Source organism: Pararge aegeria, chromosome 22 (genome assembly GCF_905163445.1).
Source record: "Pararge aegeria chromosome 22, ilParAegt1.1, whole genome shotgun sequence".
NCBI lineage: Eukaryota > Metazoa > Arthropoda > Insecta > Lepidoptera > Nymphalidae > Pararge > Pararge aegeria.
This window is the reverse complement of record NC_053201.1, coordinates 6,155,601-6,172,184: the sequence shown is the minus strand read 5'-3', so window position 1 is coordinate 6,172,184 and position 16,584 is coordinate 6,155,601. Positions and strand designations below refer to the sequence as shown.

At 35.7% G+C, this 16,584-nt stretch overlaps 1 protein-coding gene across 1 annotated transcript in view; it reads right to left on the bottom strand.

Annotated features, from left to right (window-relative positions):
• Positions 1-16,584, bottom strand: part of LOC120633930 (neuronal PAS domain-containing protein 4B-like) — a 208,435-nt gene that overhangs the window by 20,317 nt on the left and 171,534 nt on the right. The window lies entirely within an intron of this gene.

Genomic DNA, 16,584 nt, shown 5'->3' with positions numbered 1-16,584 from the left:
CGGCCGATTGGCGCAGTGGGCAGCGACCCTGCTTTCTGAGTCAAGGGCCGTGGGTTCGATTCCCACAGCTGGAAAATGTTTGTGTGATGAACAGGAATGTTTTTCTGTGTCTGGGTGTTTATATGTATTTTATAAGTATTTATGTATATTATTCATAAAAAAATATTCATGAGTCATCTTAGTGCCCATAACACAGGCTACGCTTACTTTGGGGCTATATGGCGATGTGTGTATTGTCGTAGTATATTTATTTATTTATTTATTAAAAAAAAATATACTATGTGAGATTGAAAGGGTGTAGGAGTAAGACACCATCCATGAAAAGTATGACTAGTACTCGATTAAGAGTTATTATAATTTCAAACGTTTATTTCAGTTTTTATAAGCTAGTAACTTTTAATAAAAAAATCTGCCAACCCTGATAAATTGTATCGCTTTCTTTTTTCTTTTTTTTATTGCCTGTTGCTCTTGCATCGTGTATGTATGTTTACGTGTTAGTTTATGTGTAAAATGTTTATGTTCAGTATTATTAGATAGAAAAATGTAAGAAGAGAAGCACACTTGATTATCGTCTAGGGAAAGACATCAACGCGCAACACGTTGTCATTAAATGTAAGGTCAGAAAAAAAGTGAGTAAGTTTCCTCGTAGTATGTACTAGTTGTTTATCTAAGAATGACCCAAATTGGTAACTGTTCGTTTACCCTCCCTCCGTGCTTTAGGGAGCACGGTAAGCCATCAGTGCCAGTCAGTGGCGCGCAGGGTATGTACAGGGTATGCAGATGATAAAAAATTTAGAAACATTTTATATCATCTGCATACCCTGTGCATACCCTGCGCGCCACTGACTGGCACTGATGGCTTACCCTCAATGCACGCCACTGGTGCCAGTTTATATCTATCCGTAAAGAAACAGAGTTGTGGGCTCTAAAGCGCTCCCTCCTTCCAAGATAGGGAAAACTGATATTGACTATCTTCTTCTTCGTCTTGCCTTCCTTGTCGGCGCAACATATGGTCTTCTTTAAACTTTAAGTTTTTGTTATTTTGGTTTTGGCATTTTTTTAATATTTCGCCTGTCTGAAGTCAACAATCGCTGAAAATTATTTTATTTGTGTGTGGAATAAACGTCACCTTTCTGTTAAAAGGTACGCTAGCTATCCCATTTTAATCAGTTCCTTAGGCATTCTCATGATATCATTTCGTAGCGTTTCGGAAAAATTGTTTATTGTTAAGTCAGCATATTCTGAGGACGCTCCGAAAGATCTGTTTCGATTGGAGTAAACGTATTGAAGCAATTATTTTTTATTTATTTATTTAACACGCTACAGTAAATTAAATTACATAAATTGAAAAGAGAACAAAAGAAAGAAAAAATAAAAAACAAAAATATAACACGATCACTAAAATAAAGTAAAAATAGTAATACCTACTAGTAACTATAGTCTTACACAGTCAAGTTAAGTTAAAAACATAGTTTAATTATATTTCTCACATTACTGCAGGCAATGGTTAACAACCGTGTTCCAAGGATCCGTGAGGTGTCAAAGTGAGGTGACTCTGTCAGCAATGATTTAGCGCCGATATAGTACGAGGAATGGGCGTTCTAATGCGATACACTGTGCGGCAAGAGAGGACAGCGAAACGTTTGCGTTGGCCACACAGACGTAATAAACAATAATTACTGGGAAGATAAGCAAAGAATAATTATAAATTACACCCTACAGATTCTTCTGCTTTTCACGGAGTATATAAAATTAAGCTTTGTGGGCATTGATGTTAACAACGCTAACGAATAACGCTACAAAACACCTTCAGAAGATAATACTTACTACGCATTAATCAAAAATATTAACACTCAATTGAAACGGAACTGTTATAATTGAATGTAACTATGATATTATGAGATCATTGGTAATAAACGGATTATCGTCTTGAGGCTACGCTTCTAATAAGATTGCATCTTAGAACGAAAATGTTTTAAGTCAAAGAAGATAATCTTAATATTTGATACTCAATACAAAGGAATAAAGTTCTATATTTCTTGAATAAACTGCTATACAATGAGCACACTTAGCATAACTTTAAATTTTTTACTTTTGATTCATAGGGATTATTATCTGAAAGAATACACTTCATATGCAATAATGATAATTGTTAAGATCTTAACAACTATTCAATTTTAAAGTCAACATCTCCTGAGGATGCTCCGGTTTCGGAGCGAGACGTTCGTAGAGGGTTACATTGCCGAAGACCTGTTTTGTTGTGTTGTGTGGTGTGGAGTGTAAGGATTGCAAAAATTATAAGTTACACCATACAAATTATCCTGTTTTTTGCGGAGTGTAGCAAATTAAGTTTAATTTTTATCTTCTATTCAGTCGTATATATGAATAAAAGCGTCATTTTAACCACGTCCCTGAGATATGCCTATGTTCTGTTAGGTTGGAACCCGGAAAACCCTGCTCCTCAAATGGTAATCTCTAAAAGTTTCAGTTTGTTTCATAGGTTTCATATTATCTCAAAGAATACAATTAATATGCAAATTTTTCCGTATATTAGATTCTTTAAAAACTTCAAGACTATTTTAATAATAATGCTGCATAATGTTAGTATTATCTTATATATTAGGAATAAATTAGTCATTACAACCATGCCACTGAAATATGCCACAGTTCCAGTAGGCCGGCACCCGGAAAACCCTGGTTCTGAAATGGTTGCATAAATATTTTTTTACATTAGGTCAATGCCAACTATATCGTATATGGCAGACGATTCAAGTGTCTGTCATTTAATAGAGGCCGTAAGTTCGTTGATCTATTAAAAGATAAGCAGTAAACTTTGAAATATCGCTTCGCTTATAGTTTCCCTACAATTTAAAGGTTATGCTAATTTTGTTGTGTAATTAAATCACGCAATGTTTATTGCTTCGTATTAAAATATGAAAATTTTATGATCAGTTCGCGTCTTAAATCATTTGCTTCAAATTGGCATAATAAAGTTAAATATTTGCACGCGATCGCGAAAAATAACTATTTTCCTACTTGTACTACATAATATTTTAACTCAAAATCCTTTGTTACTATTGTAAGAATAATATACCCAGTAGAGGATTCAAAGCGATATCAGCCTTCCTTTCCTCGCCATCAACTTTCTGGGGTTAAGTGCGTTTTTAAATTTACTCGTTTAAATATCACTCGCTCTAGTGGCAAAGAAAAAGATAGTGAAGAAACAAACCTGCATGTCTGAGAGTTCAGCATAAGTCTAAACATCCGCACTTGACTGGTCTGGTCGACTTACTGAGGGGAGACTCGTAGCCTTTTGTGTTATTAATAATGATGATGTTATCACTTCCAATAAATCGGGCGTCTAGAAATTTATCAATCGCCTCATCATAATACGTAATTTTTATGGTCTGTTACTGACAGTCCTTTTCTGTCTAGAGCAACTCGGAGAAGTTGAATGACGTTGTCAGCCATGCACGTGACTTTGTTTGACTGAATATATTTAGGAGAGTGTGCTTATGAAAATGATGAAGAGCAAACAAGATCAATAGCAGTTTGTTACTCTTAAGCAAGGTTGCCAACGCAGCTTAGTTGGGGTAGTACTCTTAAATATCGTATATTTCTCATAATTGGGGGGGTCTCGGCAAATATCACGCAATTTTTTTTCCTGATTGAAACAAAAAAAAACTATACTATTTTGGGCCGTTGGTCTCTTTACAATAACAATCCAACGCGCTAACGTAAGAAACCCAAATTTTTAAAAATCTCACGTGAGTTTGGGGTATGGTGGAGGGGGTTGAATAAAATCTCACGACAATCTCACCAGGGGGGGAGGGAGTGACAGAACATTTAAAAAAACACCTCACGTAATTTATGGGGCGTCCTAAGAGCAAGGCAAATATGCAAAAGAAATTGTAAGTCATATAGAGTTGAAATTTGGTTATTATGTTGGAATTGACGGACCAAGAGGATAACGTAACTGATAGTTATAGAAAAAAACCATCGCTGAAGAACATAGCAACACTACGCAGAGCATGCAAGGAACACGTTCTACAAATTTGCTGCCCTATGTCAATCAACTTGAGGCGTAGGCGTTGATTTTATCCAGTGCATCATGTTACATAAAAGGGTTTGCTTTAAGGTACAAATATAATCTGTGAGCTTTTGCAAAACAAAGGAGATTGCCGGACATAGTATGGGATATTGTTTCACATAGTACTTATAAGGTGCCTTCATGGAATATCTCATTTCGAAGGGTTTAATAATTACTATACATTAAAACTCTAGTTCGCCGGATTTCAGAGTTACAAGCAAATGAAGTTCGTGAATTAAGGTTATTTTTGACACATGCGATTATTGTACCTTGATTGATGGTACTGTTCACAATATGTATTTTACGTTTTGTTTTGCTTTTTATTTGCGTACACAAGTGACGTACCTCTTTTGATTTTTTTGTGAAGATTTAAAAAAGATGACGGAAATAATAGAACCACTAATTTATATCATTAAAAGATTTTCTAACCGTCGAAGTTAAGGCTTGGGATTTTAGAGGATTTTCTTTAAAAATAAAAACATAATTTTTGATACCAATTTGAATGAGGCACCAAACGATACCGTGTTACGGCATTCTCTTTTAACTCATTTGTCGTTATCAAAAAATGTGTTACGTGATTTTCCTATTTTAGTTATTCAAGTTACTTACAGTTAGTTTGATACGCTTTCTCATGAAACCGCCTTAGTTAAACAAGCAGAGGTAAGATTTATTTATTTCCAAATGTATAATCACCCAGTAAATCAATAGGCCTTAATGAGAAATTATTAAAATCGCCATTTAATACCTCATATACATAAATTAGTAAAGCAAATAAGCGTTTAACGAGCTTTCAACCTCAGTTCATGTTCCGATTGTCGCATGAAACCGTGCTACAATAAATATGGATTGTACACTGATCCAAATATTTTGATATACACCCATGTTTAGGCCCTATTCCATTGCGATAGGATACAATTTACAATAACTATCCTAAATATTAGCGATGTGTTTAGGCCTTATTTCGCGTATTCATAAAGTTTATTTTGCATTACAACATTAAATTGTTTATCGTATTCATCCATAGACATTATTGCGTTGACATAAAGTTTATTTTACTATCAAATATTAGCACTACTTCGTTCCGATTCAATAGTCTTTATTGTGTAAACAATAAGGGGTGTTTTGTTAACGAAGACGTTTTGTGTTTTCGTTGACGACTGTACGTAGAGAGGTCACAATTAAATATGCAATCTATTAGGTCTCCAGGACATCCGTGTGGGTATCGTTGGACCTTCAATTACTATTATTTGTACTTATACATTAATTAATTAAAAAGTGAAATCATTAGTCGTAAATGCACTTTGATTTATTGGTTATGCCTCGTTGCTGTGTGGTCCACATCATTTGCCCAGCGTAGGTAATTAATTGAATGGGATTATACGTTTTTTGTTGGCTATAATTTAAATAGAATTAATGCCCCTTTGATTCATTGGATTGTAAGGGTATCGCGAAGCAGCAGCGTACAACATGATGTTAAACAACTTATGTTACACAAACTGAATTAATGAGCACTGAATACGAGCGAGGCTCGATCATCGTCGTAAGATAGTTTGTCAGTGTTTTATAGGATATACTTCGGGGAGTGTGCTCAGGAACTGTTCAATCTCATTCCCTCTTCACCATTTTACCATCGCAACGCAAGACACCGGGCGGGTTTACATCCGTATGTTGTCAATATCACAAAACACAAACAAAGCGATTTGCATCTTCTCTTCTTCCGAGTTCTGTGTTTTCTAAGTCTTACGACCTGGGTATCTTTGTAACAAGAGTGAATAGGTGAATGATCTTCTAAACAAGCAAGTCCATCAGGTGAGGTTGTGTTCAATAGTCTTTTACCAATAAAAATAAAAAAATAGTTCAAAATAACTAAAAAACACGCTTCGCATAAAAAACCAAACTAATTTCTACATTTTAGTTTAGTATTTATAAAACTTGTTTTACTGTTTTTCTTATACTATTATTTTAATTAGGTCAAAGTTATTTTTATATTTTAACAAAAAATGGAATAATCTTATAAAATTTGTGTATTGACATCGGTCTTCGATATATCTACAAAGTTTGAACGAAATCAGACCGTTTAAAGACGCTCAATACCAAGTACAAAGGAGTCTGTTACAAACATACAAACAAACAAACAGGTGAAGCTAATAGCAAAAAAGGAAGGCCTAATATTTAGGAAGGTTATTGTACATCGCATTTTAAGTAAAACATATCATAAAAAGAAAACATAATAAGCGGTGATAACCGCAGTATCCCATCAGTTGTATCTTTAAGAGGGGGTGTATAAAGCAAACTCGCTACTTTTAGATTTGATTTTTACAGTAGGCTGCCAAATTTGATTTACCCAAAAAAACATATAAAAACTACAACATATTTCCAAGGGCCCTGATTAAGCGAAAACATAAAAATATGAAATTTTATCGATAGAAAAAATTACGTAATCTCACTCTAATTTTTAAGTATTATCAATTTGTTTTCAATCTGTTGCATAGTTCAGAGACAATATTAAATTACATAGTTCCTATGAATATTATCCAGTGCTCATTCAAAAAAAATATATTAAATATAATATATGTATATTTAACGAGCTATTAAAATAAAATGTATTTGGCGCTTACTTCATTCCTATTCCGCGCAATATAATAGTGTCAGTCTCACCACACTCGAGGTTTCGAACATCTTTTATTTCATCAGTCAGTCGCAATCACTCCGTTGAGACGAGAAGACTACTATTATTATATATATATATACGGAAAGTGTATTCATTTATTAAGATGAGTGCACAGAAACTTCGACGTTTCAAATACTTAAACAATGTAAACTTTTATACCTAACTGTTACGCAAAACTTTCGACAGAATAATTCCCACGAACTCAGATTTAAATCTGTAATCTTAAGTCATAACGCGTGACTTTTCCTGCATTACTTCAGCACATATAAACCTAAATCAGGGTTGCCAGTTGCTAATAATGTTTTCCTCTAAATTTAGGTTAAATAATTATTTGATACCAATGAAGATACAAACGACTGTGTTATCTGTAAACAACGACTAATGTTTATCTGTAATTATATAGAAACACATGAAAAGGTTTAATTTCCGGGCAAAGCCAAATGAATGGTTTTGGATCTTTTAGTTTCTAGTAACCATCAGATTGGCGTAGCCCATCTTTGGTCTCCATAAAGTTCTCGTTGAAGTTTCAGACATGCAGGTTTCCTCGCGATGTTTTCTTAAATTAAAACGCACAAAACTCCCAATAGTCAGTGGTGCGTGGTGGGCTCGGACTCGGTCTCCACGAAAGGAAAGCCGAAGCCTTACCCACTAGGCTATCATATGTTTTACTTAATACATACATACATTAGGGTATATGTACGAGTTATATTTTGTAGTATATGACGGAGTTTTAAAGACCTTTTTTTGTACTTAATAATATCGTATATAATAAATAAATAAATAATAAATATATATATTACGACAATACACACATCGCCGTCTAGCCCCAAAGTAAGCGTAGCTCGTGTTATGGGTACTAAGATGACTGATGAAAATTTTTATGAATAATATACATAAATACTTATAATAAACTGATAAACACCCAGACACTGAAAAACATTTATGTTCATCACACAAACATTTTCCAGTTGTGGGAATCGAACCCACGGCCTTGGACTCAGAAAGCAGGGTCGCTGCCCACTGCGCCAGTCGGCCGTCAACCGTCGGCCGTATATGTTACTGAAGCGGTGATAGCGCATTGGGCAGGAGCTCGACTTTCTTTTCGGGAGGCCGAGTACGAATCCCAGCAACTCCACCCTACCGCACACCTACACCCTTAGCATAGTTTGAAAGTCACAGCCAGAAATCGCCAGTCTTATGGACTTACCGCTCGTAGGTGTGAACGGGTTTATAACTGCTATTAATCCTGTGTTATCTTATGCTAATAATTACTGACATTCCCACGAAACATGCCAATATCTGATTGCTGTGCTCAATAAATCCGCCGTGACAGTTTCTAGTCAAAGAATGTCATTAAAAGCAAATATCGTTTAAACTAAGTAATGTATCTTATACCTACAAACTCGTAACAATCACCCGCAGTAAGTATAATGTCTTGTCACATTAACAAGCAATTTAATTGCGTTTCATGCAAGTTGTTTGCAGCAAAATTTAAAATTATAATATGTAACCTTCAAATTGCATGTAAGGCGGCACGGAAATAAAAGACAAAAAATAAAAGGCATGCTTTCTTTATCATATTTTATATCGTTTCGAAAGATTAGTCGCAACAAAAGACAGAAAATATAATTTGAAATAATATGAACTTAGCTTAGCTTTAATTACAAGTTAGCTCTAGACTGCAAAAAAGTATGGTTATAATAGTATCCATTCAGTATTGCAGTATCAAATTAAAAATATCGGATATTTTGTGCATTTACGATAATGATAACTATAACAGAGCATTATAATTTTAAGTGCCAGTCATTTCCACTTACGGACTAAGAAAAAAAACTAAAGACGTGCATAGTTTAAGTTAAGGTCAGAGCACACAGGCGGGCACTTGTCGACGAGTTTATCGAATTATTTGGATGATGACTTCAACTAGCGTACAATGTATGCATCTTTACTAATATATTAATGTTTTTGTGTGTTTGTCCTTCCTTCACACAGCATCTGAGTTTGTGAGTGAGTGGTTTGACATTGTATTTTGGATAAAAATAGTTTTATCCATTGTAGAGTAACGGCTTCCTTTTTATCCCGGAAAAAGCACGGTTCTCGTTGTACAGAACTAAATATTTCACAATTCTGAAATAGCTTTAGGTCTTTCAAATCCATATATAATTAAAAATGCGAGAGTGTGTTTGTTCCTTGTTTTACCTATGTTTGCCTCTGTTTAACCGAGCTTGATGAAATTTGGCACACGTGTACCTTACGTCCTGGAGATGGGCATAGGATAAAATATTGATTATGAAAAAGCTACTGATAAAAGTTACCCGCGTGAAAGTGTGGAAAAGCACTTGTATTTGGATGAAATTTCGAATAAAAATAGTTTGTACTTTGGAGACTGCATAGGGTAAGCTTTATCCTGGGCGAATAAAAGGATCCAGCGGGATTTTAAAGACCCAAAATTAGCGCGGATGAATTGATAGTAACATATATATTACATATTACGTTGTTGGTTTTTCCTTGATACAGGCAGTAGCTTCCGCATTTTTATCATAATAAGTAGAATCTTTATTTTCAGCATAAGTAGTTACTGCTGTTGAATAATTTAAAATGCACAGTACACACCGGTGAAGTCGCGGGGAAGTTTAGTAATAAATAAAAAATAAACAAAAGATGTTCACAGTTCAAGTAAAGGTCAGCACACACAAGCCGTCCCTTGTCGACGCGATTATCGAATTATTCGGATGATGACTTCAACTATGTATGCATGACCGAATGGGCATATTTTGTATAACAGCAACATAACAATGCGTTTGATATTCAAATTAACATGTGATATTAAACTCTATTACAATGCATTAAGGATATGCGTACCTTTGTAGAGATGAAAGGAGTTTGTAAAGAGTAATAAGGGTTAATGCCGGACGGTTATTTGTGCAATCTTGAATGTTGGTTTTAGAGTTGATAGTCTCAGAGTCCGCGCGTAAATTTGGGGTGGATACATCTCGCAGGCTCCACAGTTGATGTACCAAACTTTGGGTCAGATTATACCTGCCAGAATAGCATACTTTTACAAGTTTCTGCTCATTTTGGTGACAAATAAAGTACCGAAAATCCTGTGTGTTGAATAACAAGCCATCAGTAGGTCAAATGTCATTCAAATACGTTTTTAACCGTGCGTTTTTGTCGTCAGGAATTCCGTCTACTTTTTCTGTGATTTTTAGGATGACTGCTTCTTATTTAGCTTACATTATGTTTGTTATTTAAATGATCGCCTGACCTATATACATAAAAAGCTGCGGTGTACATGTGCGGTATCAGCTAGATAGATACTAAAAATTTGGGTAAAAGTAGATAAATATTTGGAAAGTCCTCGGTCTTCAAAGTTTAAACTGTTGTAAGTAAAATTAATTATGTTTGTAAAGTGAAAATATGCGTGAAAATATTATCAGCTCAATTGATGGCTGTCTTCTGCCAGATGAAGGACGTAGACTTCCACACTACCGCACGGTATTCTGCCGCTTATGTTCAGCAACTCCCTGCAGACCGTATGATGTCGTATGCCCATCCAGTGGGAGCTCTTACTTTTTCTGATGCACTGAGCTCACCTCTTTCCATTGTCTACCTTATATTTTGGGACGAATTGCTTTGAAACATGGTAGCTAATGATCTTGGCACGATCATACACAATACCTTGTACAATTTGTTCGGTGGGCTCATAGACTATCGTGAGAAGAGATTGACGACTGCTATGATTGTGGTCGTCGACGGTAACTAGTGTGCTTATCTCGAGAGCTTGTTATATCTATGTGTATAAGAAGTACCTATCCGAGTGGGTTTCATTTGCTATACGCATTAGGCGTTTACACATTAATCTATAACCGACACGGATCCGACACCGATGTCGGAAACGCGCGCATCAAACGAACACAACAAGTCAGTCACAGCTGAAGAACGTATGCGAAGTTTTTGGTGGAGCTTTTTGTGACAGAGCTCGTCCGGGGAAGTACCTACTATCGCCAGGCGCCATACTTATTTCTGCCGCCGAGCAGCATTGCTACACAGCAATGCTGCTCGGTTACTGTAATTACACCGGTTCCAGTCTAAAGAGCCAGGTAACCGGTGTAATTACAGGTATATGAAGCTTACTAACTACGCCTCAGGTTGATAGACACAGTACAGAAAGACGTGCTATTTGCATACCCTGTTTTTACGCTATGGTTTTTCACTTACCATCAGGATTACCTTTACAAAGTGGCGCGCATAGAGGGTATGCAGAGGATATGCAGATGATATAAAATGAAGAAAATCCCCAGTACGAGTTATAAATACTCAATCTGCATACCCTGTGCATACCCTCTATGCACGCCAATGCCTTTACCTACATAACATTACTGTATTCATCTACCTTCCAAACCGGCGCGGCGGTAGATTCATAACAAATGTATGTTTGTGACTCTACCAAGTCACACGCGTTGATGTTTCAAATGTGCTTATAGCGTTAGGCTATTTAAAATATTTTGATTTTTCAACTTTGAATTTGAATTTATAAGCAATGGGCGTTTTTACATCCGCTAACCGAAACGGACCAGACACTTATAAGACAATAAAAATAGTAATCAGTCTGCCGCTCGCTTTTCTCAACCTGCACTGTGTCGTTGCTGTTATCGATGTCGGACGCTGTAAATGTCGCTGCTTTTGTTTCATAAATAAATGTTTCATTTAGCTGAGTTAAATTATTTTCAATTGATGATATAATAATAATAATAATTGTATTAACGATTTAAGCAGTTCAATTGATTTAAGCTTGAACGACTAAGGAAAACACCCTGAAAATAAATATAAATATACTACGACAATATACACATCGCCATCTAGCCCCAAAGTAAGCGTAGCTTGTGTTATGGAGTTCTAAGATAGCTGATGAATATTTTTTTTATGAATATAATACTTATAATATACAGATAAACACCCAGACACTGAAAAACATACATGTTCATCACACAAACATTTTGCAGTTGTGGGAATCGAACCCACGACCTCAGAAAGCAGGGTCGCTGCCCACTGCGCCACTCGGCCGTCACCTTAAAGAACCCTGCATGCCTGTATGTTCTCCTTATTGTTCTCAAATGTGAATAAAGTCTATCAATCCGCAATTGGCAGCGTGGTGAACATGAAGAGACGAGAGAGGTTGATAGTGATGTATGAGATTATTTGACTACCGATATCGTGTCGATATCGTCATCGGCTAATATAAAAACACGCATTTTCTAAGCTCAACCTACGAGCTGGCAAATAAATCTAAAATAAATATCCAATAATGAATATTCACTGTATAATCTGGATTTAACATTCATCTCATAATAATATATACCTCTTCTCAATCGTTTGAGTATAATCCGCTATAAAATCATTTCTATAAATTTTATGTTAACAAATTGTTTACGTAATAAGTAACATAGACATATCTACAAGATACGCACTCAAAACAAAATTTTGGTATTCGCCTTTTTAGACTGTTAAAAAAGGTTTGAATCGTTTTTAGGATCGTTTATTTCTCTTAATATCTTACAATCATGATCTTCTATCTTCTGTTCCTTGGCCGTTTCCGCACTTGGTTGGTCTGGAACCGTCTGTTGTACGTATTACAATTATGATCATTACAATATACAATACATGGAAGTCTACTGCTGGACATAAGCTTTGTGCCGATTACGCCAAGTGCCTCCCTGCGACTTGATATATTTCACCTGACCATCAAGCATATGGCCCACCTGATAAAAACCATTGCATGTAATTAAAAAAAAAAAAAAAATAATGCAACACTTAGCAGTCAAGCTAATAAAAATAAATAAATAAGAAAATGTCTATCAGCCTGAAGCGCAGATGTTAACTAGTTACCGACTAGTTATAAAAAACTTAAGGATAGGCTTATTAAAACACTTACAATGCTTATCCTTAAGTTTTTCATAACTAGTACTGGAAGTTTTCTTAATTTTATATCATCAGCATACCCTGTGCATACCCTCTATGCACGCCACTGTGCGCCAGTCGGCGGTCTGATGCCGGAAGAATGTTCCACATCTAAGCGGAACGTATCAAACGTGGATACGAAACGCTTCGTACGTGTTGAGTAAATGACAACCACTTAGGGATGCCACCGTTCACATCGTCTCAGTTTTTCTGTAGCTACTTCCTAAGTACTCGCCAAAGTATCTCCTATGAAAACTGATAAACTGGTAATATTCGTCGTCGGCACTGTGAACTGTACATGTAGTTTTTATATATATATATGATCTCAGAGTATAGCTCTCTATATCTCTCCATTATCTCCTGAGCGGCTCCGAGCTTTGTTATGAGATAAATAGGTTATGTACACGTTTCAGAGACCGTTACTCATCTTTATAACAACACCCTGTTTGGCACCTGTCTTTCGGCAATGAGGTTAAGATTGTATCCTAAGATGTTTTAATTAAAAAATTATATTGAGGAAGAACGTCTTCACACCCTTTTCATGTTCGAAAGTGTTCCAATTTTGAAGTCACGACAAAACATTCGAATTTCGGACGTGTTATTTTCTTAAAACAATAGACGATAGAGCGCTGTGTACGTTTGCAGGTTATGGCAAAATTAGTGGGTTTATTCTGGGTATATTTGATCCCATCGCTCACGTACGGCTCCGGTTCACACACGACCGTCACCCGTGCTAATGTGTCACCACACTTTCTCTTCACCGTAGCGTAAAGCGTTCCCCAAACAGAGGCGATAGCGATGGCGGGCGCGATCGCGGGGCACTTGGTTCACACTAGCGTGGGGACGATAATGTCTGCTTGTCAGTGACTGACGTAGATTATACACTAGTTATCCTCTAAGATATGCGCCGAGAGATTACTATTTATGTCTATCAATTTCTTGACCCATTTCTAAAAGAAAAGACCACAAATGTTAGCTTTATCGTTTTATTTTATCGTTATACTCGTTTATTGGTGTGTTAAGATGTAAATAAGTGTAACACAAAAAACATTTTTTTAAGATGGTGGGGATTGTTTAAGGGCTTGTATTCGTTGGCACCCGCCTGTAGACCGTGGCATGTCTCTGATCTGTTTGGGGAACGCTTTATTTGGATTTGTGGTTTCTATTGTTATAGGTTATCTGTGTTGACATATGTCAAATTCATGTGACAATTATTAGTATACTTTGAAAGGTCTATTCCGTCTTTTGTTATTTGCATTATACAATTTTTCCTATTGGAAATCATTGATAAAGTTAAGGTTGGTGCTTACTTAGTTAATGTCTCGTTAGTCTAGAAGTTATCATCATCGCCTATGTACCACGAGGTCCTGGCTTCTTTTATATTTTGTTCCACTACAAGTTAGACCTTGGTGGCAATATCCCGTGGTAGTAAGTGATGCATTCTAAGGTGGTAACGGGCTAACCTGTTAGGGAGTATGGCAATTATATTAAACCATCGTTTCTACCCGACATCATACCGGACCGCTAAATCGGAACAACTTGGTCAGTAGGATGATGACTAGCCACAGCTAAACTGTCCCACCAGAGTAGACCAGAAAAATTCGTAAATTATTAATTCCCAAATTGCCTCGGCCTGGAATCGAACCTGGGACCTCATACTTAAACCTACAGCACTAAACCTACAGAAACTGTGATTAAATTTTCACTATCCCGGAGTTATTTATGTACCTATGAGTTTATATGATTACCAAGATTGAGTCGGTGCAGTCTTTGATATACTTTGGTATCCTCAAACTGTTTTTGTAGGAAAGTAGAGGCAGAAAGAGAGGCATTTTAAAATTTTGATAGTGCTTTGCTCGGAGAATATAAACGTTATATAACAGAAATGAGAATAGTCGTAGAAGAAATGTTGTTTTTGTGTATTGATCTGAAGTGGACGTTGGCGTGTCACATAGCTTGGAGAACCGGCGTAGGGCCCCAAGATGAAATACAATATTTTAAGAGCAAATTTATGTAATTAAAATGTATCTTTCACTAACTGTTAAGGAAGTCTAATCGTAAGAAAATGAGACCTATGTACAAAGTGTAAATGGCTTTAGGTTGTGATAATCAGGATGGTGAGGAATATGATGAGTAAGATAGAAGATCATTTATTCAAGGTCTTCAAAAAATAAATTAGCATTCCAGCAAATTGCCTACTTAAGGTAGAAACATACTTTTCTCACCCGTTACCATAAGTGGATAAAACGCGACGAGATAAAGCAAATCAGTCGAATACAAATTTCTATGACAAGAATCGTAATGTTAACATATCGGTTTGTATTGACACGAAATTTTATTAGTTGATTTAAAATGTTGGTTCTCTACTTCTTGTGGTGTAAATATGTTTCTATCTTTTCCATGTACCTATTCGTGGGACTTATAACATTATTAGGATTTCGTCCAATCAATTTGTCATTCACGAACCACCAATTAATTTATTCAAATAATAATTATTTATTTACTAGCTCAGCACACGGCTATGCAGGCGTTTACTTGTTTTATAAATAGTATCCTCTGCATATATTCAAGCAATGCAAGATCTTAATTTCGAATTCTATCAAAATTCGTTTAAACTAAAATGTATATGTCATGAAACACAGGTATTTACATAATAGCATATGCTTTAGGTATATTACAAAAGGAACAGTGCTTTTTTTTATGATAGCGGACTAATACTTTGCGGAATATGCAATGGAAATTTTGCTTAATTTGCGACACCGGAGCATCTTCAGGAGATGTGGACTTTATACTGAATAATTGTTGAGTGACATTTAAACAATTATTTATTGTAGAGAGAGTCTTCTGAGAGTCCTTCGGTGTCGGAGCAAAACGAGAGTACGTTGCCGAAGATCTGTTTGGTGTGGAGTACTTATACATATTGAAAGAATTAAAAATTACACTATACAGATTCTCCTGCTTTTGCATTGTATACAGCCACTGAGAATTTTTCACAAAAAATAGTCTATGTTTCTTCTAAGTTTATAATGAAAAAAATCACGTCAATCCTTGCCTGAAACTCTCCTCTTTCGCTGTCTGAAACACCAACAAACCGACAAACATTCATAATATTAGTAGAGATTATTAACTTATAAATTAATAGCTTCATGAAATAATCATAGGTAATTTTAAGTTATCAATCAGGCGTATTGGTTGGAGCGTTGAATGCTATAAATTTATTAGGACTTGTAATTTGCCTCGGGAATTGACAGGTGCCACGAAGGTAGGTATGTTCGTAGGAATTGCGCATGCGCCGATTTGATTCCATTTTATGACAGGTTTGAGAATGATAGTATATGAGTATGTGTTAATGATTTTTCATGACACTTGCTCATAACGAGAACCTTAATACATCGATATAAAGCATATAATCCAAGATATTAGACACGCTTGTTTTACTTAAAAACGACCGTACTTGTGCTTTCTTTATGATGACCGGATTTAGTTTAGTGGCATTAGATATGTACGAAGATAGACCATTTTAATTTAACCGGGTGATCCAGATTATTTTTTTAAACCAACAAAGAGGTTTTATGTGGTTCAAAGTAGTAGTTTCTTAAATGAAAATATATTTTTCACCTTTTTAATTATGAGTAAATTTCTAACCTGTTTCCACCAAAAAGCGGCCTAAACTTTCATACATTTGTAAAACAGCACCTCAAGTCGTTGAGGTCGTATTTGATAGTTTAGCCCGTTGTTTTTATCGCAAGTGTGATTAAAATCGTCATATGAAAAGTGCATGGTATATTACTTATTACACTCTTGGCTTCCTTATCGCGCTCGCTTACAGCTGGCGCGCCTAAACTTCCTCGACTGTAGAATG